At 38.9% G+C, this 22,764-nt stretch overlaps 1 protein-coding gene across 1 annotated transcript in view; it reads left to right on the plus strand.

Moving 5' to 3' along the window:
• Positions 1–22,764, plus strand: part of CYYR1 (cysteine and tyrosine rich 1) — a 152,951-nt gene that overhangs the window by 119,722 nt on the left and 10,465 nt on the right. The window lies entirely within an intron of this gene.

Genomic DNA, 22,764 nt, shown 5'->3' on the forward strand with positions numbered 1-22,764 from the left:
AATCAGCATTATATTATGATACTGTAGAAAATATAAGTAAGTCCTCTTTAAATAGGTTTTCATATAGTATTAAAATAATCAACATATAGCAAAGAAATCTATTAATATCAGAAAAATATTTGTTTAAAATCAGCTAGCAATTCATCCTGAATACTGAACACTTATGAATCTATAAAACAAATTATTATATTTAGCATTAGATGTTTTCAGCAATGTTTTCTCTTTCTTGATTTTCAGATGCATATAACCCCTCTACATATAGGGCTCCACTTGAATGTCTGTTATATAGCTCAAATGTAACATATGTAAATCTGTTCCTAGAAGTTTTCCTTTAAATTTTCCTTCATTTATGGTAATTAAGGGCATTTCTAACTTTCTTATAACTTGGGTAAAAGTCCTTGGAGTCATTCTTGACACCACTAATCTGATACAGTCTACCAGAAAAATGCCTCAACTCTCACATCTATTATTTTTTTTTATTTTTATTTTTGCAAGAGACTACTTTAATTTGGGGGATAAGCAGGTAAGGAGGTGGTGTAATAAAGGTCTTATACTTATGTTGAAAATTTAGGTTTCCCCATTGTCTTTTGGGATTTTCTTGTGGTCTGTGGGTTCCCAGGCACCTTTCCATCACAGCCCCTGACCTTCTTGAGATTGGTAAAGATTTGCGGCAGGGAGGTCTTGGAAGAGCTCTGGCATTGGGGATATTTTTAGAGCTAAGTTTGGTTTCAAGTAACAGTCCACGTTAGGGGGAGTTGGTAGGGAGGGCCGCACAGCACGAGTTCGCAGGGGAGTTGGTTGCCTTTTCTTGCAGGGGACGAGGTGTGGGTTTGACTGCGTGTCCCTTCGCTTGGGTGCTGGGTACTGGTTCGTTGGGGTAAGAGGTCAGTCTTGATGCCTAATGGATTAAGAACAGAGGGTGAAGAGTTTTAATACAGTGGGAGGTCTGGATGGGTTTGAAGGGTGAAGGGATAGTTGGATTTCCAAAGGGGGAAAGGAGAAAGTATATGGAAGGGGTAGGAAGGAAGAAAAGAGAAAATACACTAGAAAGAAAGGGAGAAGAGGAAAAGAAAAAAGGAAAAGAGAAGAAAGGTATAGAAAAGAAAAAGTTAAAAAAGAAAGTAGTGAGAAAAGAGGAGAGAATAGCAAGGGAATGCTAGTTTACTTGAATGTGTTCCATGAGTAGGACCTGTAGTATAAGTTTGTACATCACAGTTGCTGCTTCGGTCGTCTGATTGGTCACGTGCTTCAAATCATAAAAGAAGGTATAACCTGGAGATAAAGTGTATGTTAAATAGTTTTCTCGGGACATTCTCATAGTGCAAGCTGGGTATGGTATCTCGTGTGACTGGGCCCCAGGATGCCATCTAAGTTTGTCCACCCTTTGTATCCAAGAATGCCTGTGGATAGAAAAGCTGAGAGGTTATTTTAAATATAGTAAGATTAAGGCATTAAAACATAGTGTTATGAGATGTTTCCATTGGAGTTAGTGATTTCCCATGGTGTTCTTTACCTGTGATCCTGTATAAGATCCCTAAGAGATTATTATGAGCCTTTGTATTATTAGAAGGCAGATTACATACCTGTTCTCTCAATGCTGCTGTTTCTGCTATTGCTGGATTCCTTGTGGTATAATGTGTTGTCAAGAGTTTGTTTTGCGGGGCTGGGCGGTGGCGCTAAAGGTAAGGTGCCTGCCTTGCCTGCGCTAGCCTTGAACGGACCGCGGTTCGATCCCCCGGTGTCCCATATGGTCCCCCAAACCAGGAGCGACTTCTGAGCTCATAGCCAGGAGTAACCCCTGAGTGTTACTGGGTGTGGCCCAAAAACCAAAAAAAAAAAAAAAGAGTTTGTTTTGCTCCTCTTTTCTTGTATTTTGGACCTTACTCCCTAGTATATGTTGATTATTACAGTGTTTGGAGTTTCTATCCTTTTAAACCCTGTTATTTGGTTCTTGAGTATTAGTTGTCTATAAGGTGTATGTTCTAGGTGCTTCAGAATAGTGCTATCATTCTGTGTTTATCTTTCATCTTCTGACTTACTTCATTTAGCATAATATGTTCTAGGTCCATCCACGTTGCTGCAAAGTCTGTGATTGTATCATTTCTGACTGCCATGTAGTATTCCATTGTGTATAGATACCACATCTTAATGATCCTTTCATTTGTCGTTGGGCATAGAGGTTGGTTCCAGGACTTTGCTATTATACTGAGTGCTACGATAAATAGTGGGGTGCACAAATACTTTGGAATGAATGTCCTTCCAACTTGGGGGTAGATACCTAGGAGAGCAATTGCTGGGTCAAATGGTAGCTCAATTTTGAGTTCGTTGAGCACTCTCCAGACTGTTCTCCATAGACGCCATAGACGTTGGACTAGGGGGCATTCCCACCAGCAGTGGATGAGAGTGCCTTTCATACTGCACCCAAGCCAACACAGATTTTTCCCATTATTTTTGATGTGAGCCATCCTCACTGGTGTAAGGTGGTACCTCACTGTTGTCTTGATTTGGACCTCCCTGATGATGAGTAAAGGTGAGCATGTTTTTATGTGTTTGTTGGCCATCCTTCTGTCTTCCTCAGAGAAGTATCTATTCATTTCATCTCCCCATTTTTTTATGAATTTGTTTGGTTTGGGGGGGAGCTCAGCTTTCTGAGTGCTTTGTATGTTCTAGATATCAGCCCTTTATCTGATATGTCGAGTGAAAAGCTTTTTTCCCATTCTGTTAACTGTCTTTTTGTGTTAAGTAAGGTTTCTTTCGCCATACAGAAGCTTTTTAGTTTCATGTAGTCCCATTTGTTTATGTTTGATGCTAAAGTTCTTGTCACTGGTGCTCCATCCTCGAAGACCTTTTTGATATATAGGTATTCAAGTGTTCTGCCTATTTTATTTTCGATAAACTTTATAGTTTCGAGTTTGATTTCAAGGTCTTTGATCCATTTTGAGTTGACTTTTGTATAAGAAGGGAAGTATGTGTTAATTTTCACTTTCGTACATGTGGTTTTCCAGTTGTACGAATACCATTTGTTGAATAGACTTTTTTTGACCATTTAAAGTTCTTGCCTCTTTTATTAAATATTACTTGGCTGTATATCTCGGTGTTTATGTCTGGGAATTCTGTTCTGACCCACTGCTCTGAGGTCCTGTCTCTGTTCCAGTATCATGCTGTTTTGATCAATATGGCTTTATAGTATAGTTTCAAATTAGGTAAGGAGATGCCACACAGCTTCTTATTTTCCCCTATTTGTTTAGCTGTCCTGGGTCTTTTTTGGTTCCATATGAATTTTGTGATTGATTGTTCTAATTCTTTAAAGAATGATGTTTGAATTTGGATTGGGATTGCATTAAATCTATACAGTAGTTTCGGTAGGCTAGTCATTTTGAAATATTAATTCAACCTATCCATGAGCATGAGATGTATTTCCATTTCTTTTTTTTTATATATTATACTTAAACATCTTGATTACATACATGATTGTGTTTGGGTTTCAGTCATGTAAACAATACCACCCATCACCAGTGCAACGTTCCAATCACCAATGTCACAAATCTCCCTCCTCCCCACCCAACCCCCGCCTGTACTCTAGAAAGGTTTTCCATTTCCCTCATATATTTTCATTATTAGGACAGTTCAAACTGTAGTTATTTCTCTAACTAAACACATCCCTGTTTGTGGTGAGCTTCCTGAGGTGAGCTGTAACTTCCAGCTCTTTTCTCTTTTGTGTCTGAAAATTATTACTGCAAGAATGTCTTTCATTTTTTTAAAGCCCATAGATGAGTGAGACCATTCCGAGTTTTTATCTCTCTCTCTGACTTATTTCACTCAGCATAATAGATTCTCTGTACATCCATGTATAGGAAAATTTCATGACTTCATCTCTCCTGACAGCTGCATAATATTCCATTGTATATATGTACCACAGTTTCTTTAGCCATTCGTCTGATGAAGGGCATCTTGGTTGTTTTCAGACTCTTGCTATGGAAAATAGTGCTGCAATGAATATAGGTGTAAGGAAGGGGTTTTTGTATTGTATTTTTGTGTTCCTAGGGTATATTCCTAGGTGTGGTATAGCTGGATCGTATGGGAGCTCAATTTCCAGTTTTTTGGAGGAATCTCCATATCGCTTTCCATAAAGTTTGAACTAGATGGCATTTCCACCAGCAGCGGATAAGAGTTCCTTTCTCTCCACATCCCCGCCAACACTGTTTATTCTCATTCTTTGTGATGTGTGCCATTCTCTGTGTTGTGAAGTGGTACCTCATAGATGTTTTTGATTTGCATCTCCCTGATGATGTGGAGCATTTTTTCATGTGTCTTTTGGCCATTTGTATTTCTTCTTTGTCAAAGTGTCTGTCCATTTCTTCTCCCCATTTTTTGATGGGATTAGATGTTTTTTTTCTTGTAAATTTCTGTCAGTGCCTTGTATATTTTGGAGATTAGTCCCCTATCAGATGGATATTGGGTGAATAGTTTCTCCCACTTAGTGGGTGGCTCTTGTATCCTGGGTGCTATTTCCTTTGAAGTGCAGAATCTTCTCAGCTTAATGTATTCCCATCTATTAATCTCTGCTTTCACTTACTTGGAGAGTGCAGTTTCCTCCTCGAATATACCTGTAGTCTCAATGTCCTGGAGTGTCTTGCCTATGTGTTGTTCTATATATCGTATGATTTTGGGTCTGATATCGAGGTCTTTCATCCATTTGGATTTTACCTTCTTACATGACGTTAGCTGGGGGTCTAAGTTCAATTTTTTGCAAGTGGCTAGCCAGTTGTGCCAACACCACTTGTTGAAGAGGCTTTCTTTGCTCCATTTAGAATTTCTTGCTCCTTTATCAAAAAGTAGGTGATTGTATGTCTGGGGAACATTCTCTGAGTTTTCAAGCCTATTCCACTCATCTGAGGGCCTGTCTTTATTCCAATATTATGCTGTTTTCATAATTATTGCTTTGTAGTAAATTTTAAAGTTGGGGAAAGTAATTCCTACCATATTCTTTTTCCCAATGATTGCTTTAGCAATTCTAGGGTGTTTATTTTTCCAAACAAATTTCAAAAGTGCCTGATCCACTTCTTTGAAGAATGTTATGTATATCCTTAGAGGGATCACATTAAATCTGTATAATGACTTGGGGAGTATTGCCATTTTGATTATGATAATCCTGCCAATCCATAAGCAGGGTATGTGTTTCCATTTCCACGTGTCCTCTCTTATTTCTTGGAGCAGAGTTTTATAGTTTTCTTTGTATAGGTCCTTCACATTTTTAGTCTAGTTGATTCCAAGATATTTGAGTTTGTGTGGCACTATTGTGAATGGGGTTGTTTATTTAATGTCCAGTTCTTCTTATTACTATTGGTGTATAGAAAGGCCATTGATTTTTGTGCCACCTTGCTATATGAGTCTATTGTTTCTAGAAGCTTTTTGGTAGAGTCTTTAGGGTTTTCTAAGTAGAGTATCATGTCATCTGCAAACAGAAAGAGCTTGACTTCTTCCTTTCCTATCTGAATTTCCTTGATATCTTTTTCTTGCCTAATCATGTAGCGAAGCAGAGCCTCTTTTCAGCCCACTCCCAAGAGGTTCATGCAAGAAGACAGTAGACAGACACAGACAGGCAGCACTCACAGTTTTTCACAGTCGGGCCCCACTGGTCAGGCATGGTTTCCATTTTTCCATTTCTTAAGATCCTCTTCAGTTTCTTTCTGGAGTGTTTTAAAGTTTCCCTGGTATAGTTCTTTCACTTCCCTTGTAAGGTTGATTCCTAGGTACCTGATATTTTTTGATACTATTTTAAATGGAATTGTATTTTTGATCTCTCTCTTCTCGACTTCATTGTTTGTATGTAGAAACACTACTGACTTTTGTGTATTGACTTTGTATCCAGCCACTTTACTGTATTGGTTAGTTGTTTCTAGTAGATTTACTGTGGACTCTTTAGGGTTTTCAATGTATATCATCATATCATATGCAAGTAGATATAGTTTGAGTTACTCTTTCCCAATTTGGATTACTCTGATTCCCTTCTCTTGTCGGATTGCTAATGTAGGACTTCTAAGGTTATATTGAATAATAGTGGAGAGAGTGGACAGCCTTGTCTAGTTCCTGACCTTCGTGGGAATGCTTCTAGTTTCTCGCCATTAAGTATAATGTTGGCTATAGGCTTTTCATAGGTAGCTGTAACTATCTTGAGGAAGATTCCTTCTAACCCTATTTTGCTGAGTTTCCTTAACATGAAAGGTGTTGGATTTTGTCAAAAGCCTTCTCTGCATCGATTGATATGATCATATTTTTTCGTCTTTCTTGTTGTTGATGTGATGTATAATGTTTCTGTGTATATTGAACCAACCTTGCATTACTGGTATAAAACCCACTTGGTCATGATGTATGATCTTTTTGATGAAGTGCTGGATTTAGTTTGCTAAGATTTTGTTGAGTATCTTTGCATCTATTTTCATTAGTGACATTGGTCTATAGTTTTCTTTCTTGGTGGTGTCCTTGCCATCTTTGGGGATGAGTGTGATATTAGCCTCATAATAGGAGTTTGGGAGGATTCCTGTTTTTTTCGATGGTATGGAAGAGCCTATGGAAAAGTGGAAGTAAGTCTCCTCGGAATATTTGATAGAATTCACCTGTAAATCCATCTCGGCCTGGACTTTTGTTCTTAGGGAGTTTCTTAATTACATCTTTAATTTCCTCTGAGGTGATTGGTCTGTTTAGGCTTTCTAGTTCTTCATTTTCCAACATCGGAAGATGGTATTTTTCCAAGAATCTGTCTATTTCTACTGGGTTTTCTTGCCTAGCTGAGTATAGTTGTTCATAATATGATCTCATGATATGTTGTATTTCTTGGTGTTCTGTTGTAACCTCTCCCCTTTCATTTATGATACCACTGATTTAGGTGTTTTCCCTCTTTTTTTGGTGAGTTTTGCCAGTGGTTTGTCTATCCTGTTTATTTTTTTGAAAAACCAACTCCTGGTCTCATTGTTGTTGTTTTATTTTTTTTATTGTTTTCTTAGTTTCTATGTTGTTTATTTCTGGTTTTTAGTGTTTCTTGCCTTCTGGTTGTGGTTGGATTTCTCTGCTGCTGTTGTTCCAAATCCTTGAGGTGATCCTTTAAACTGTTGATTTTGTCATTTTCTTGTTTCTTGATATAGGCCTGTATTGCTATGAGTTTCCCCCTAATTACTGCTTTTACTGTGTCCCACAAATTTTGACAAGTTGTCTCTTCATTATCATTTGTCTCAAAGAATCTTTTTATTTCTTCCTTGAGTTGCTCTTTGATTCAGCTGTTGTTAAGCAGCATGTTGTTTAATCTCCAGGTATTAGTTTTTCTCCATTGCTTCTTCATGAAGTCAATTTTGACCTCTGTTGCACAGTGATCTGATGGGGTGCTTCTAATTATTATTACATTTGTGGTCTTATATAGGTTGGCTTTGTATCCTAAGACATGGTCTATTCTGGAGAAGGTTCCATGTGGGCTTGAGAAGAATGTATATTCTGCTTTCTGGGGATGGACGGCCTTATATAAGATCCCTAGATCTTCTAATTTTTTATTTAGAGCTTTTATTTCTTTGCTATTTTTCTGTTTGGTGGATCTGTCCAGTTTTTATATGGAGTATTGAGGTCCCCTACTATTATCACATTTCCCTTCATGTGTTTCTCCAGGTTTGCAAGCAGTTGCCTCACATATTTTGCTGGCTCTATATTAGGTACATAGATATTGACCAGGATTAGTATTCTTGATCTAATGTTCCCCTGATCAGTAAGTAGTGACCCTCTTTGTCTCTGATCAACTTTCCTGAGGTTGAATACAATTTGGTCTGATATAAGAATGGCTGTCCCTGCTCTTTTTTTGTATTCCATTGGCCTGAATAATTACTTTCCATCCTTTTATTCTAAGCCTGTGCTTATCCTGTAGTTGTAGATGTGTTTCTTGCAGACAGCAGAAGTCTGGTTTATTTTTCCTAATCCAGTTCTCTACTATGTGTCTTTTAATTGGAGAGTTTAGTTCCTTAACATTTAGGGAGATTATTGACAGAGATGACTGTTGTGCAGTTGTGTTGTGTAGGGTGGTCTTTGTTACAATCGGAGGTTTGGATTGTGTAATTTGTATCTGAGTAGGTCGCTTAGGATTAGCTTTGTTTGCACAAATAGTTAACCCTAACCCTAACCCTAACTGTTTGTTTTTTGTTTTGTTTTGTATTTGGGGGGCCACACCCAGTGGCAGTTTTGGCTCTGAGCTTAGAAATTGCTCCTGACTCAAGTGACTTTATGGCATGCTGGAGATCAAACCCTTGTCCATCCTGGGTCAGCCTTGTGCAAGCCAAACGCCCTACCACCTCCATCCCCCAGACTGGAACAGTTTTAAGTGGGCCTATGCAAACAACAATTGCCACTCTAACACCGTTTTTACTGTGCTCTTTTGACTCTAATCCTTAAAATGCACCCACTTAAAATTTGAGGTTAACTTAAGCTAATATGCATGTACATGGAAATGTAAAAAATACTATGCCTCTAAAGTTTAAGAAGTTACGTAAGTTTTATTGCTTTAGATTGCCTTGTGTGCTGTTAAGAAATATTATAATGTGCTACAATCTGGGGACTTGAGGGACAAAGTAATTGTACATGGATTCTGTTTTATTTATCTTAATGTTCTTTGGCTGAAAGTTTAAAGTTAAGATATCAGCAAGGGTTCTTGTTTGAGAATGTTTTTAGTCTGCCCTCCCATATGAATGATAGTTTTGCTGGGTATTGGGCCCTAGGTTGGAAATTTCTTTCATTCAGTCATTTAAATATGTCATTCCACTGTCTTCTTGCTTGAATTATTTCAAATGGGAGATCTGGTTTGATTCTTATGTCCCTTCCTTTGTACTTGAGGTTTTTTTTCTCCCTTATTGCTTTAAGGAGTTCATCTTTCTCTTTTTTTTTTTTTTTTTTTTGCCATTTGGATTACTATATGACTTGGTGTTGGTTTATTAGGGTCTATTTTATTAGGGACTCTCTTCACTTCCTGGATTTGCACTGAAGTTTCTTTCCAGAGGGTAGGAAAGTTATCTGCTATAATATCTCTGACTACTTGTTCTTCCCCTTTTCCTATTTCCACCCCTTCTAGTATACCCACAATTCTTAGATTGTTTCTTTTGTTTTTGTTCATTAGATACTGGACTTTTCATCCAGTGCTTTGCCTTTTATTTCTTGGTTGGTTTCTTGGTCATTTTTTGTTTGCAGTTTTCCTTCGAGTTCTTCAATGTGCTTCTCCAACTCTGTGTTTCTGCTCATAAGGCTTGTTACTTTGTCTTTTAATTCCTTCAATTCTTTTTGCATGTTCTTTAACATTTCTTTAACATTTCTTCTTTAATTTGGCTGATTTGTTCATCCATAGATTTCTTATACTCAATAGCTAGCATTTCTTTTATCAATTCTTGTGTTTCCTTCTTCATGGCTGCTTTTAGGTCTCCTTCCCATGGATCTGTGCATTTTGGTGGACTTGGAAACTTGCTAGGGTTTATCTCTGTATCTCCAGATATTAGGGGTCTCTTTGATTTACCCATATTTCTTTGCATTTATTGGTGTGGTTTGGAGTGCTATGCCTTCTAAATTAAGCCTGCTTTGGTCCACTGTGGTGTGGGGATGGGTCCCCTCCCTGAGAAGTGGTTCTAGAGGGGGTTGTTGGGTGGGCTCACTGAGGTTTGGCTCCTGTGCTCTTTATGTGGCCTGATTTGTTGCTTTTCCCTTTTGTTGTCAGCTAGTGCAGGTCCTCTCCTGGGCACAATGGTGGAGGGCGCTGTTGAGCCTAGCTCCTTTGCCCCCCTCCCCTATCAGGAAGTCAGCCCTCCTTCAGTGGGTCTGGTCAATTTCCTTCTCCTTATTCCTCCCAGCCGGTGCAGTTCTGCTCCTGGCCACAATGGTTGAGAGCGCTATTGAGCCTAGCTTTCTATCCTCCCTTCCCTTTCTGGAAGTCAATGGAGCTCCTCCCCCTCCTAGCCTCAGCAAAAGAAATTCCCGTAGTCAAACCCACCCAATAACTGCCCTCAGCCCTTGTGGAGTCTCAGGTCCACTCCGCGACTCAGGGGGGTAGGCTGCTCTAGGTTAGCCAATGGTCCAGGTGGCAGGCCCAAGCTCACCCAGTCTATTGGTCTTAGCCTGTCCCAGTAGCGCAGAGTGGGTCAGGTGCAGGGTTCTCCTCACCTGGTCTGCACTCAGCTCAGGCTCAGGAGAAGCCTGTCTCAAGCTCCCACGTGGAGAGTGTGGAGATGCCGGGAAAAGCACTCACCTGTGTGCTCTCTGCTCCGGCTTGGTGTCCCTAGGAGGTGCAGGGTGTGGCAGCAAGAAGCCTGTCTCAGGCTCCCATGTGGAGAGTGTGAAGGTGCTAGGGAAAGCACTCACCTGTGTGCTCTCCGCTCGGGCTTCCAACTCTCACCTCTATTCTATGGTTACAATCCTCCATGTTTCTACAGATTTCACCCTGGAATTCCCAAGGTCAGAACCAAATGAAACCATTAAGGTGTACACCATATTTTCTTTCCTCTGCCCAAAATATCTATTAGTTCTCCATTCCTACTAGAAAAGTCAAGATCAAATGGTTCTTTATTTACCCAAAGTAAAGGGTATTTTTGCTGAGATAATATTTGAGTTCCCTTCTTTTTTTTAATGTCATGTCTCCCTGACTCCCTTGCTACTCTGCTACTTTTAGACCACTAACTCCTACACTAAATTCAAGTTTTTGATCAAAAGTTTTGTCTTGAATATCTTTCTAAGATATCTGTTTAAGGTTGTACTGTATCTCTACACACAGATCTCATTCCATTTTTTTTTGTATGTGTGTGTGCTTCAAATCTTTTACTATTTGAAGATGTAGTTTTTTTAGGCATCATTTTAATTGACCTTTTCTTTCTAAAACATTAGCTCATAATGCAGGTATTATTGTTTTATCTGTTCACAACTCAATGCCAGGCATAAAATCAGTATTGACACATAACAAACAGGTGGTCAGAAAACATGACCAAAGGCATCATAATTCAATTTATAACAAGATCTGATTGAGTTATCTATCAATGTCTAGAGACTTAATTTTAATTACACCCTGAGATGTGTTGCATTCATTCACTGTGAAAGCTTCAAATCTTGCCAACTTGATAACAATATTATTGGTGTTTCTATAAAACTATTATGTTGGAGAATAAGGGGCAAAAAGGCAGGGGAAATAACTGTATAGCTAATACCCCAGCTATACTATACTTGATCAAAAGAAGTCTTTGAATGAATTTTTAATATTTCATAAAGTATTTTTCTTTTGTTTGCACTCCCAAGAGGCACATCCATGCTTACAACTGTTGCCCACATAATGTGAGGATGTCCCAGTTTCCCTGAGGGTGCCTATCAATATAAGGAAACCAGAGGTGGGGTGAGAACCCTAATGCTCTATGTGTGCCAGGACAGGCTGTCAAAAAGTTCCACAAACATTTTTTAATCATGAAATTAAGCCCATTAACTAAAATGTTGATAGTAATAATAATCAATATTTTGTTTTCCCATCCCTAAGCTCAAGATCTAAGTAAAATTAGAAGTTCCAAAGGAGCATTGTGCTAATTTGAGATCCTGTATTTTCCTGAGTTTTAAATTTCGATTTAATGCATAGGAACACAGTTTAGTACATTGTAGTGGCATTGTTCATGCTGATGGATCATAGTAACACTGCTGTACTTTTTATAAAGTCATCGTTCTGGGAACTGAATAATGCAAGAACCGTAATGGACCTTATGGTGGAAGCATTTTTACTGCAAAAATGACTAGGGCTTGGGAAACATAATGTGCCTGATTACTTCTCATTTCCTTTTGAAAGTCACTAATTAAGCTTTTACTTAAAGGATCAGGAAACAAAAGAATATTAAGTGCTTTTCAAAATCTTTCATCTGTGAAAACATAAAATGTTTTTACCCATATCAATTCATTAGCCAGGTGATAATTGAAATAACAATAACAATCCAATTTAGTGGATAGACAGAAAAACCCATAAAAGTAAGAAAATACTTTATCTAAGGTTATCTTATGAAAGTGCCAGTTAGAGAAGGGAGTAGAGGAACCAGTGGTGAACAATATTCCTCTTCTCTAAAAAGTACATTAGCAAGAACAACCTGCCACATCAGAACCTATGGTGGGCAGTGACTTTTCAAAACACACTTTTATTCCAACCACAATAAAGTATCTTGTTTCATTGCAAATAGTTGTGAATTTATCAGTGAAGATAAGATAGTGCATAGGATGCTTGACTTGCATGTGGCCAAACCAGGTTAGATCTCTTGTACCAAATAACATCGCCCAAGACCCTATAGGAGTAAACTCTGAGTGTAGAGCTAGAAGTTTGACCTGAGTATTACTGACTGTGTGCACTTCTGTCCCCAAATAAGTAAACAGCATTTTTATTATAGTGGTATATAACCCAATAGCACACTTCACATGTATAAGAATTGCTGGCTAAATTTTGTATTTTCACTACTTTCTAAAATTCAGTGTAAACAAAGCAAAATTTATGTTAGCCTTTAAAAAAAAGGTTTAAAATTACTGTGTAATAGAAAATTGTCAATTAAAAATAATCATCAAGGGGCCAGAGCGTAAGCAGTAGGGCGCTTACCTTGCACACACTAGACTAGGACGAACCACGGTTTGGTTCCTTGGCATCCCTTATGGTCCCCCAAGCCAGGAGCGATTTCTGAGTGCATAGCCAGGAGTAACCCCTGCGGGCCACATCACTGGGTGTGTCACAAAACAAAAAATGTTTAAATAAAAAATAAATAAATAAAAAGAAAACTCTTACCCCCTTATATAATAAAAGTAAAAAAAATATCATAATTGATGATAAATTTGGGAGCTTAAGTTGCTCAGGAGCAATTTAATTAATGTATTAGTGTACTATCAGATTTTTTTCTAGTTGTAAGTGGAAAAGTAATGGCACAACAATAAAACAAGGCAACATCTTTACCTGACAGTCAAAATTATCATCAAAAAAATTGACAAAGGGACATCTTGTACCTTCATATGATATAATTTTTTATATAGTGTTTGGTCTCAATCTTAGCACAACAAATATCCAATAAATATTGGGGCTGAAGTGGTAGCACAGTGGTAGCATGCAGCTGACCCAGGACAGACCCAGGTTTTATCCCTGGCATCTTATATGGTCCCTTGAGTCAGGAGCAATTTCTGAAAGCAGGTCAGAAGTAAGCCCTGAGTACCTCTGGTACTCTGCTCCAAAAACAAAACCCCAAAAAAACTAAATAAATCAAACTTGAGGATCATTCAATGAAATCACTACCTTTTGGTCTTTAGAATATCTTAGAAATATTTCACTAAGAAATAATAATTCCACTGTCATCATTTTACTGACAATTGAGGAGGGAAGTCTTGATAATATACATACTAATCTCCAGTATTTATTTGGTCCTAAAGCTCATGTGTTATTATTATACTTTCTTCATGAAATCAGAATACAATCTTATGCTGAGAGTTCAGAATGTGTTCAAGAAAAAAAAATGTGTGACGTACTAATCTCAGAAAGTGGAGGGTTAATTAAATGCTAAAAAATGCATAGTTTACAAATAATGCCAAGGACCCCACATTTAAGATGATTATTATTTTAAATGAAATTAGCCAATATGATGATTTTTTTCACTAGCCATATTGAGCTTCTAAAAGCAGCTCTCAGATAGACAAAGTACTGAATTTTATTAGGCTAGGAGTTTTGTCAGGCAATGAGAAGAGAAAATAGATATACAGAAGTCATTTAGTTATGGACCATAAATCTAAACTGAATAAAGATAGTAAGGAAAGAGTGACATCAATTTAAATTGTTTCTTATATGTGCCCAATAAATTGAAAATCAGATGAGGTGCATAATGTGTTGGAATTTTAGAAGAGAAAGGGATGTAGTCAAATTTATAAGGCCAGAGAGATAGCACAGTAGTAGGGCATTTGTTGCCTTTCATTTGGCAGACAGGGAGGGTCACAACTTGATTTCCGACATTCCATATTGTCCCCCAGCTTGTCAAGGATGATTTCTGAGTGCAGAGCCAGGAGTAACCCTGAGTCCACTGGGTGTGGCCCCAAAAACCAATCAATCAATAAATAAAGTTTAAAAAAATTACAAACTTATTAAAAAGGGTAAGAAGCAAAAATGTCCAAGACACTCATAATAAAGTCTATAAGTGTTGAGAAATTATTAAAGTAAAAGTTAGGCTCAGAAACTTTAAAACTTCATGAACTAGAAAGTGTCCATAAAAGACATTAAATAGGGTAGAAGAGAAGAAATTTGGATAAGATTTAAAGAAGGATATACACTAGGAACCCAAAAACACCGTGCAGAAAAGCCCTCTCATTACTATTTTCATTGTAGCACTATTTACAATAGCCAGAATATGGAAACAACCCAGGAGCCTAAAAACAGATGAGTGGCTAAAGAAACAGGTACATCTACACAATGGAATACTAGGCAGCTGTTATAAACAAAATGAAGTTGGAAACTATGCCTGCCCAGTGGGGCCCGACTGTGAAAAATTGTTAGTGCTGCCTGTGTGTGTCTGTCTACTGTCCTGTCGCGTGAACCTCTTGGGAGTGGGCTGAAAAGAGGCTCAAGAAAACTTGCTCTCCCAGAGGCCATTCTAGGGCTGGAACCCCAAGGAACTGCTTCATAATATAAAAACCAGCTATAAGCAGTACTTTGCAGAAGCCAGGTCCCCTGTTTGTGACATCAGGCTGGGAAAATCTAGGAAACTATGCCTGCCCAGTGGGACCCAACTGTGAAAAATTGTGAGTGCTGCCTGTCTGTGTCTGTCTACTATCCTGTCATGTGAACTGCTTGGGAGTGGGCTGAAAAGAGGCTCCAGAAAACTCACTCTCCCAGAGGCCCATTCTAGGGCGGGAATGCCAAGGAACTTCTTAACGTGAAAATCAGCTATAAACAGTACTTTGCAGAAGACAGGTCCCCTGTTTGTGATGTCAGGCTGGGAAAATCCACAAAACTACGCCTGCCCAGTGGGGCCCGACTGTGAAAAATTGTGAGTGCTGCCTGTGTGTGACTGTCTCCTGTCCTGTTGCGTGAAACTCTTGGAAGTGTGCCGAAAAGAGGCTCTGCTTCACTACGTGGCCGTGCGCTCTTTCTAAGGAAAGAACACCATTGCAACAAGAAGAAAAAATTAAACTAAGAACTGTGCTGGATCACTGAAGCCCAGCATTTCTCTCCAGACTGTCTTCTCTGCTGCAGACTCAGGCCTAAGGTTTGATCCTGTGTGAGGCTTCATTCACGGAGGACTCCCCTCCCTTGGAGGCAAGTCGACCCATCCAGAAAGGGCAGAGCCAGAGGAGTGTGACTGACTACTTCATTTAGCCAATGAATACCACCACAACACGTAGAAAAACCCACAATACAAGTGTGACAATGGGGAAACAACGCAGGCCAGCATCAGACATAAAGAATGAAGATGACAATTCTGATGGCCAGATAATGACCAACTAATCAACTTCTCAGATAAGGACTTTAGACAAGCAATATGAAAGATGCTCAAAGAACTCAAAGAAACCATGGATCGAGTTGAACAGAACACTAATAAGAACCAAGAAAATATGAAGACAGAAATTACGAAACTCCAAACTGAAATATGTCAACTAACAGGCCTGAAAAACTCAGTAAACTAAGTGAATGACAAAATGGATAAGCTCTGGGACAGGGTATCAGAAGCTGAGAATAGACTTGGTGCTGTGGAAGATTAGATGAATAACAATTTCATACAGTGGGAGAGATTGGGAAAAAAACTTAAAGCAAATGAACAGACAATGGAAAAATTAGTCAAAGAATGGGAACAGATGAAAATAGAAGTCTATGATAAGCTCAACAGAAACACCTTAATAATCATTGGAGTCCCAGAGACCCAGGAAGATAATTTCCAGGAAGAATCAATGAATGGTCAAGAACATCATTAAAGAGAAACTTCCAGAGCTAAAGAATATATGTGATCAAATCCTGCATGCTCGAAGAGTACCAACCAAAAGAGACCCCAGAAAAAATACCCCAAGACACATCCTAGTCACAATGACAAATCCCACAGATAGAGACAGAATTCTGAAAACACCAAGATCAAAAAGGGAAATTACATTCAAGGGAGCATCCTTAAGATTTACAGCAGACCTGTCACCAGAAACACTCAAGGCCAGAAAGCAGTGGTGGGATATTGTGACAAGACTAAATGAAATGAATGCTTTACCTAGAATACTGTACCCAGCAAAACTCACTTTCCGGTTTGACAGAAGAATACATGGTTTCACAGACAAAAGAAGCTCAGAAACTTTACAGATTCAAAACCAGTCTTAAGAGAAAAACTGAAAGACCTAATTTAAGACAAGACTAACCCAAAGACACACCAAATTTCAATATAAAGATGGCATTAGCTCTTTCCTTCCTGGGAGCCAGGAGTCTCTAGCAGCATGAGGTTCAGTAGGCCTCTGCCATGCCGGAGGCCTTCTTAACCAGGCTTACGGGGGGTGGGTGTGGGACTTGAGTGTCCCCAGCACTCCTCTACTGCCTCGCTCCAGATCTCCAGAGCTTTCCTAGGCCACAAGCCTGGATAACCCAGTGAGGTGGATCCTTTGGTGAAGCTTGAAGGTACCCTAGGCTTTTCCCCATTACCCACTTGGCTCCTTAGGGAGTGGCTGGGTGGGGGCCCTGAACTTCCGGCCTCCCAGCTTCTTGAAGGATTTCTTTCCTACCTGGGAGCTGGGAGTCTCTAGCAGCATGGGGTTCGGCAGGCCTCTGCCATGCTCCAGATCTCCAGGGCTTTGTGAACTGTTCAATAGGGAATTTGGTGAAGTGTCCCTCAATTTAATGCTTATGTTTGAACCAAGTCATGGGTATTGTTGGACGTGTTCTTACGCCCCCATATACTCTGATATGCCACGTGGCTTTATTTCTTGTTTGCATAGGCAAATTAAGATGAGAAAATAATATATATACAAATAAGTTCTTATCTAATAGAGATGGGAACACACAAATCTTGTAGTGCAATGGAACCTTACACCCTGAACATTGACATAAAGACCTGGCACAGGCCTCAGAAGAATGTATATTCTCCATCCACTACTGATCTAAGGAAGACATCTACAAAGCATCCAAGGTTGTCAATAACATCACCTGGAGGCAATCCTCTACCAGGGAATACCCTACCGCTGCTCTGACATCAACCTACTCAAAAGAGATTTCCCTTAACACTGAGAAGACAACAACAATGACCTGCTTACAAGACAGGGTTTTCTGTATTGCCCCTTAATTGTGAGGTGAAACTAGAGGATACTCTACACCAGCCTAACTTCAATGTAGGATGTGCAGATTCCAGGATCTTTAATACAGAAACCTGATGCCAACAATAGAGACTGTGAAAAATAAAACTGTATTGACACTACAATGACTTGGATTGAGTAAACTAGTTTCCCTGGAGCCTAGAATTGGTCTTATGCCAGGAAACTTCAGGGGTAGGGTCTCCTTGTATTTAAACCAAGGCTTTTCCTTTCCATGTCCCCCATATTTTGGTGGGTCTATGCAAACAATATTTGCCACTCTAACACCGTTTTTACTATGTTCTTTTGACTCTAACCCTTAAAAAAAAACCTTAAACTTTTGGTGTTAACTTAAACTAATATGCGTGAAAATATAAAAAAGAATACTATGCCTTCAATGTTTAAGGAGTCACAATCTCATGGCCTTAGATTTCTTTGTGTACTGCAAGAAATGTTATAATGTACTACAATCAGGGGACTTGTGGACAAAGCAATAGAACATGGGTTCTGCCCTATTTTTCTTAATGTTCTTTGACTGTAAGTTCAATATTTAGGCGTCAGCAAGGGGATTTCTTTTGAGAACTCTGTTTATGGGTGATTGTCCTTCCACTGTAACTTTACCTTCTCTTTGCATCATTGTTCTCATAATCAAAAATAAAAAATTAAAAAAAATCAATTAAGCCAGCAAGATAATGACACAATGGATTAAGAGACAACCTGAAACAGTTTAAATGCAGGAGGTTTTAAAAATATCAACTTCTCAGTTGGGCTTGCTGTTTTCTCCCTTTATTAATCTTTTTTTCTTCACCATCACTAAATTTGTCCAGACGCAGATGAGCTGTGGGGTTCTATAATGTGCTGCCTGGCCACGTCACTTTGGCTCCATAGAACCTCAAGCCCTGCAGCTGTTCTGGGGCTGGGCTGCGTGCACATTCCACTTGCCTGCCCTCCCTGCACCCCCAGTCCTTTGGGATGGAGCTGCAGCGGCCCTGCTTGCCAGTCCAAGGAAAGCTTTCAGGTGCATCTAAGAAAGTGGTCAGTCACACGCTGCCGCAGCAGCCTCTCTGCCCACAACTTTTTGCCACTGAGTTCATGCATGTTTACAGCAATTAAGGTCATCTGAGCCGAAAGTCCAAAATATCCGTCTGAAATATCTAAAGCCAAATCTGTTGGGGGCCGAAGGTTGTCATCTGTCAGTTAGCTGTCAATAAAGTCTTTTCTTTCTGGCCTTTTTCCAAGTGGCCTCTATAAGTCTCTGCAAAATGGGAGCCGAGGTCCTTGGCAAAAGTACTTTCTGTAGAAGAAAAGTCGGGTGCCTGGGCCTTTGGGGAGCTGCCCCAAGCTTTCAGTAATCTTTTTTTCAAAACTGCCTGCTCTGTCGCCGGAAAGCATCTCTGCCATGTTTAGATCAGACATCACGTGGCCCAATATTTTTGGCTCTCCAGTCTCACACCGGCTGAAAAGAGCCAAAATTAAAGGCAAGAACAGAAATCTCAACATCATCTCTGTCTTCTTGGGTCAAGGGTTCAAATCAATGTTCGAGCGCCAGTTGAAGTATTAATTAAATTACTAAAAGTCCTTGATGGTGGTGGATGATGGTGGATGGATGGTGAGGCCTTTCTAGGCCAGGCCTGGTGCCTATACCTTCTTTGGCCTGGTTGGTCTGAGAGTTCAGGATAACAACAAGGAAATGATCGACAACAGTCAGATTTTAGGAGACTTGACGCTTTATTATTATTAAGCATCTAACTACCAAGTATGGCTCTTAAGCTAATCAGCCTCTCTGCACCCAACTGTCTCTCATCTATCCATCTTGTCTCTTCCTGATGCTTCTTGTTGAATCTCCTGCTGAATCTATCTCTGAATCTCTCCTACATCCCTGAGACAACTCCTTTATTAGCAATCACAGACCCCTCACACTAGGTAAAATAGGCAGAAGTAGGGGGAGAGATTACAAAAGAACAACATTTTGTCATATAAAACACATCATAGAGGGGCTGGAGTGATAGCACAGAGGTAGGGCATTTGCCCTGTACGTGGTGAATCCAGGATGGGCCTGGGACTAACCTGGGATCAATCCCCAGCATATGGACCATATGGTCCCCCAAGCGAAATTGTCTTTTTCATATCAAAAGAGGTATATTTTATTTTATTTTAGTGTATATATATATGCTTCTCCTCTTTCATATTTTAACAAATAAATTATTTTATTGAATACTAGAAGATAGACAGTCACAAAGTTATTCATGTTTTTAGGTATACAATGTGCAACACCCATCCCTTCACCAGTGACTTTCCTCCCAACAATATTTTGTTTACCTCCTGCCCTCCTCTATATGCTCTATGCCCTGCCTACCTCTGTAGTAGACATTCTTATCTTCCATCCTTCACTCCCTCCTTCCTTTGCTCTCTTTCTAACTTTATCTCTCTATATCTATCTCATATAAAAATATACTTGCTTTCCCTTGCTTAATCTCTTTCTATTTTTAGAAATTGTCTTTTAATTTTGCCTATTTTTATAAAAAAATAATGCAGTTTTCCACTTATATAAATGTACTGATTTAAAGATAGATGAGTTATGAGTTGTTTTAAGAGATTAATTATGGCATTATAATCTGAAGCATCACCCATGCCTTTGAGTTATTTCTATTGCTCATTTTCATTTTTTATTCTATTAAAATGATAAGGTGGTTTTTCATTATCGATTTATATTTACAAGTATACTATTAAATTTCTATTTATGAAAAAGTAAAGAAAAACACATGAGATGATCTTTAAAAAAAAAAGATGGCATTAAATCCCAGGACAATTCTTTCTCTCAACGACAATAAACTAAATGCACCAGTTAATAGACACAGAGTGGATAAATGGATCAAAAAACTCAATCCAACCTTCTGCTGCCTACAAGAAATGCACTTGAATAGTCAGAACAAACATAGACTCAAAATAAAAGGCTGGGGGAAAATTATCCAAGCAAACAACACCCATAAAAAAGCTGGAGTGGCCATAATAATATCAGATAATGCAAACTTTATACTCAGGAAGGTTGTAAGGGACAAAGATGGACATTTTATATTAATCAAGGGGTATGTAGAGCAGGAAGAAATAACTCTCCTAAGCATATATGCACAGAATGAGGGGCCAGCAAACTATTTAATACAATTGTTGACATCTGAAAAATAATATCAATAACAACACAATAATTGTGGGGACGTCAACACTGCTTTGTCAACACTGGATAGGTCAACCAGACTGAAACCCAACAAGAATATACTAGACCTGAGGAGAGAAATGGAAGAAAGAAGCCTAATGGATATATATAGGACACTCCATCCCCAGAAACCTGGATACACATTCTTCTCCAATGTACATGGGACATTCTCCAGGATAGACTACATGCTGGCACATAAAACATACCTCCATAATATCAAGAGGATAGAAATTTTGCAGGCCACCTTCGCTGAACACAAGGCTCTGAAATTATTTGTGAATTCCAAAGGGACACAGAAGAAACACTTTAACACCTGGAAGTTAAACAGCCTCATACTGAATAACCAGTGGGTTTGAGATAAAACCAAGGAGGAAATTAAAGGGTTCCTGGAAACAAATGACAATGGAGACACAATTTATCAGAACCTATGGGACACAGCAAAAGCAGTACTGAGAGGAAAATTTATAGCTTTGCAAGCACACATCAGGAAGGAAGAAAGGGATTACCTGAGTAGCTTAATGACACAGCTAATAGAACTAGAAAGTGCTCAACAAAAGGACCCAAAAATAGGGAGACAGAAGGAAATAACAAAGCTGAGAGCAGAAATCAACGAAATGGGAACACAAAAAAACAATCCAAAAGATCAATGAAAGCAGAAGTTGGTTCTTTGAAAAAATAAACAAGATTGATAGAACACTGGCAAAACTAACAAAGAGAGATAGAGAAACTTGATAACTCGTATTAGGAATGAAAAAGGAGAAATCACTACTGATATTGCAGAGATTCAAAGGGCAATCAGAAACTACGTTGAGAAACTCTAAGCCACTAAAAATGAGAACCTGGAAGAAATGGATACATTCTTGGACTCTTATAATCTTTCACGGTTGAAGGAAGAGGAGTAGCATATCTATGCACCCCCATCACTATTGATGAAATTAAAATGGTAATCAAATATCTGCGCGAACACAAAAGCCCAGGCCCAGATGGATTCACTAATGAATTCTTTCAAACTTTCCAAGAGGAACTACTACCAACTCTGGCAAGACTCTTTCATGAAATTGAACAAACAGAAACACTTCCAAATAGCATTTATGAAGCCAACATCACCTTGATACCTAAACCAGACAGAGATGCTATGAAAAAAGAAAATTACAGACCAATATCACTGATGAATGCAGATGCAAAGATCCTCAACAAAATCCTGGCAAATAGGATTCAATGCCTCATTAAGAAGATCATCCACTACGATCAAGTCGGTTTCATCCCAGGAATGCAAGGATGGTTTAACATCCATAAATCTATCAACATAATACACGACATCAACAACAAGAAAAATAAAAATCACATGATCATATCAATAGATTCATAGAAAGCATTTGATAAAGTCCAACACCCATTCTTGATCAAAACTCTCAGCAAGATGGGAATGGAAGGAACCTTTCTCAATATAGTGAAGGCCATCTACCACAAGCCAGTGGCAAATATTACCCTCAATGGAGAAAAACTAAAAGTCTTCCCTCTAAATTCTGGCACAAGACAAGGCTGTCCTCTCTCACCACTCCTGTTCAACATAGCACTGGAAGTACTCGCTATAGCGATTAGGCAAAAAAAAAAGATATCAAGTGAATCTAGATAGGAAAGGAAGAAGTCAAGCTCTCATGGTTTGCAGATGACATGATACTCTACATAGAAAACCCTAAAGACTCTACCAAAAAGTTTCTAGAAACAATAGACTCATATAGCAAGGTGGCAGGCTACAAAATTAATACACACAAAAAAATGGCCTTTCTATACACCAATAATAATAAGAAAGCACTGGACATTAAGAAAACAACCCCCTTCACAATAGTGCCACACAAACTCAAATATCTTGGACTCAACTTGACTAAAAATGTGAAGGACCTATACAAAGAAAACTATAAAACTCTGCTCCAAGAAATAAGAGAGGACACGTGGAAATGGAAACACATATCCTGCTCATGGATTGGCAGGATTAACCTCATCAAAATGGCAATACTCCCCAAGGCATTATACAGATTTAATGCAATCCCTCTAAAGATATACATGACATTCTTCAAAGAAGTGGATCGGGCACTTTTGAAATTCCTTTGGAACAATAAACACCTGAGAATAGCTATAACAATCATTGGGAAAAAGAATATGGGAGGAATTATTTTCCCCAACTTTAAACTTTACTACAAAGCAATAGTTAACAAAACAGCATGGTATTGGAATAAGGACAGGCC

This window comes from Suncus etruscus, chromosome 13 (genome assembly GCF_024139225.1).
Source record: "Suncus etruscus isolate mSunEtr1 chromosome 13, mSunEtr1.pri.cur, whole genome shotgun sequence".
Classification (NCBI taxonomy): domain Eukaryota; kingdom Metazoa; phylum Chordata; class Mammalia; order Eulipotyphla; family Soricidae; genus Suncus; species Suncus etruscus.